Source organism: Gossypium arboreum, chromosome 10 (genome assembly GCF_025698485.1).
Source record: "Gossypium arboreum isolate Shixiya-1 chromosome 10, ASM2569848v2, whole genome shotgun sequence".
Classification (NCBI taxonomy): Eukaryota; Viridiplantae; Streptophyta; class Magnoliopsida; order Malvales; family Malvaceae; genus Gossypium; species Gossypium arboreum.
In genome coordinates, this window is record NC_069079.1 from 113,569,610 (window position 1) to 113,573,699 (window position 4,090).

The 4,090-nt window shown below is 36.7% G+C and overlaps 1 pseudogene; it reads right to left on the reverse strand.

Annotated features, from left to right (window-relative positions):
- Nucleotides 1-1,075: 1,075 nt before the first annotated feature.
- Nucleotides 1,076-3,139, reverse strand: LOC108488255 (phenylalanine N-monooxygenase-like; annotated as a pseudogene).
- Nucleotides 3,140-4,090: the final 951 nt, after the last annotated feature.

Below are 4,090 nucleotides of genomic sequence, written 5' to 3' on the forward strand. Positions count from 1 at the left end.
CAAATTCGTAACGTTCAAAGTTATTTCATAAAAACAAAATGAACTATAGAAGAGAAAAAAAAGGATAACATTTAATTGGTATAGTCAATATTGCATTGGTGGCACACTATTTTTCTACTGGAATTGATACAAATGGACATTGATTTGTTTTGGTGGATCATTTCGAATTTATCAATGTTTTCAAAAATATTTAATATATGTATATAAATATATTTATAAATATTAAATTAATAATAATTAATAAAATTAAAATATAAAATATTCATCAATTATATAAAATACTAATTAATAACTTAAAAATAAAAATCTATTATTTAAATAAATTTAAAATTAATAATAATCCATCATTCAATAAAAATTTTAAGGACTTAGCTCTTTCTATTTTTCTAATAAAAAAGTTGAGTTGTGAGTAGAGGCATTTTCTTTCATAATCAAAATCATGTGGATGTGGTTTTTAACTATATTTTATTTTTATTATCTTTTAATTGTGAAAGTATGTATGAAAAATAAATTTTTTAGAAATTTTACATTATAGTGTGATCTTTTTATTTTTAGTCATGTTCCAATTAAATCTTTAGCATAAAATAAATAAATAAATAAATTTTAATTTTTAATATTATTCATTTATCGATTTGATGCATCATGATTTGTGGTCCGTGTGACAATAATTGATTAAAATAAGTTGACATGATTGATATGAGTTGAAATTTCCATCTATACGAAAATGATATTAGTTGTACCAATTTACTGTGGAAACAGTGAGTAGCACCAACAGTAAAACTAGTGCGGAACCTAGAAGCAAAGCTCTATGCTCTAAAATCAACCTAAAAACATCTCTAGATATGTCAATAAACAAAATCGTGTCGGTTAAAAAATGAGAGCATATAGCACATGATGACCGAGAAACGTGTGCAATAAAAAAGCTGAAACCCATAATATCTAGAAATATAAAGTTGATGGGTGCAAATTTTCATTTCGGTTTCTTAATTTTTCACATCAATCACACTACAATGGCAAAATACAAGATAGCTGGAATGAAGAAAACATAATGCAGCCTAAAAACTTGTAATCCTTTCTAAAACCGAGTATACAAGGCAGGAGACAAGCGAGGTTTAACAAGTGCATGCAATGGTTTGGCCTCATCTTCGGATTCAAAGAGGTCAATTTTGGTTACATTGGGCGGTACCTCCCACGTAAAACCTTGAATCAGCCTCGCAAACAGCATTATCGTCACTGCGGACCCAAGTCCACGCCTATGCACCCTTGCCTTCCGGTCCCAAACTAAATGAACCTCAGTTCATTCTCTGTTAGTTCAACTCCGCCACTGCCCCACTCATCTTTCAAATGTCTCTCGGGCTTGAACTCCAACGGCTCCTCCCAAACTTTCGGGTCCAAGCCTCGACAGCTGATCAAGACACGACTGCCTTTAGGGATGAAGTAGCCGGCGACAGTGGTGTCAGCTTTGGAGACATGGAGAACGTTGAAAGGTGCAATGGGGTGAAGTTGAAAGGCTTCCCTTGGACAAATGTAGTTGAGTTTTGGAATGTCAGTCTCTTCAACCAATCTAATCTTTCCGACAACACCGTCGATATCGTCAATTGCTTATCAAAGAATTTCAGGGTTGTTCAGCATCTCAGCCATTGCCCATTCTACTGCATTTGCTGGATTATCTACTGTTGCAAGCATTAAGTCCTGCATATACAAGGGGGAAAAAAAATTCTAAACTGATAAATACATAAATTTTGAGCGTCTCTGGATTATTTCAGGTCTGACTTAAGTCAGACTCCAAATAGAGAAAACTTTATATTTGTGGGGATGTAACTTTATAAACACATGCTAGTTAGTTGAAAGACAATTCCATATCGTTGAACAATTTTCCATAAATTTTAAGAATCTCACCGTGATTTGGGCTTTGATCTCTTCAGCCGAAAGTGCAGGTTGCCCATTAAAATCCTTTGCTAAAATGAAAGAATCAAACAGGTCTTGAGGTTCATTGATCTTCCCTTGTCTCCACTCTTTTATTCTCTCATTAACGAGGGGATCATGGTAGCCATTCACAATTCTCAAAGCCTCACTTACAATCTTTTCATAGCCCTCCAAGTCCAATGGCTTCAGCCAAGGCACATAATCTAAGAGGATGAAACTGTTGAGGTGCATGAGAACTGTAAACAGTGATTCAACGTGTTGTTCTTCTTCATATCCAGGGCCTCCATCTTTTCTACCTTTCCCAAAGTGTCTTCTGTTGAACATCATCCTCCTTATCATGTTCCCCGTATATTGCCTCAAGGCTAATATCAGGTTTATAACACCGCCATGCAAGTTTTCATGGTTGATGCATTGGTTGTAAATTAACTTAGCTAGGTTATCAGCTTCTTGGGTTCTTTTATGGAGTAACCAGCTAAGCCTTGCTGGGTTTATAACGTTGAAAGCCATCACTTTTCTCATTTTCTTCCATTGATCACCCACTGGCTCCAAAGCTGTTGACAAGAAACCTCAAGTAGCATACTCGGATACCATTATTTTCGGCCTGGAAGCGAAAACCGAATTATGTTTCTTCAAGAATTCTCTAGCAATTTCGGGAGAAGTAACAGTGATGACATGAACTTGTCCGAGGAGGATACAAGCAATATCGGTACCAAGCTGTTTCATGAGGCCGAGAATCCACCTGAAGATAGGTTTGTTTTGCCAGATTTCAGGAAGGTTCCCAATGATGGGCCATGGAATTGGTCTCGGAGGGAGCGGTGATTGTTTTCTGGTGGTAACACTGTAACACCTCAAATCCGACCTGGACGTAATGGCTGAATCTGACGATGTCACATTGAAGTGTTTTTCATCAAACAAGTTGTTATTAAAGAAAAACCCTCTTTCCTATTAGTCCTCTTTTTATTACCTTTAATTGATTCTATGATGTGTCATTCATTTTCAAAACATGAATCATCATTAAAAAGTTATTTACTTTCAGAAAGTTATTAATTTTCAAAATGTCACTTATCGCGGAAGCTTTAAAAATAGTTTGTGTATTCGTGTGTAATTTGTTAAAAATGTTTGATTTTTGAAAACTCGATTGTCCCTACTACTAACAGTTGTAAATCAAAACAATAAAAATCTCAAATAATTCGTGAAAATCCAAAGATGCCATTATTACAGCAAATACCCCCAAAATAAAATCAAAATTATAATTAATTACTAATATAGAATGAAATGAGTCGTGTGGCCACCGTTGAGTCCTCCGCCACACCGATCGGCCTATGTATGGGGATTACCTGTACAGTTAAAACAAAAGGGTGAGTTTATGAAAACTCAGTGTGTAATCCCTTATAAAACAAACAGACAGATAGAAGACAAACACAGTCTGGGCCTAAGCCCTTTTCAGAATCAGTGACAGTATCAGCTTGGGCTTTAATTCATCTCAGTACAGAGGCAGTCATGTATTTGGGCCTTGGCCCATTACAGTACCAGTAAACAGTACAATATCAAATTATACAGTATCTAAGTCCTACCCAGCCAGCCTCTACACTCCATCTCCGTCCAACCCAACACTCTATGTGGGGATATTATCAACCTACCCATCCCTACACTTCAAAAAGTACCAAATGCGGCATTAAATAGTAGTTTGCAACTGAACTGCCAGTAAGTTAGGCTTGTAGCCTTTTAGTACACTTCCTTTGATCAATACAAACCCATCCCCATGCAATGCATCATACAATCATGTCATGCCAAATCATGGTATCATATATATATTCAATACAGTTTTAACAGCATGCTCAAAATACAGTCGTACATGTATATACATAAAGTACATGGATATAAAAGTCATTCAGTCAATTAGGGATCTGGGTAATCTTACCGACCCTACAGTAAGTCCACAGTCGACTCGGGTAACCCGTGCAACCTTAGCAGTCAAACAGTGAAAATGACCCATAAGCCCATGTAATTTGCCTATGTGGGCCCACACGCCCGTGTGGCCCACAAGGCCCAAAAATGGCCTTAGTCGTGTGGATCACACAGCATGTCCCAATAATGCCACATGCTGGTGTGGTTCACCCATGTGGGGCTCATATGCCCGTAGGGCCCACTCAGCCTAATTCGG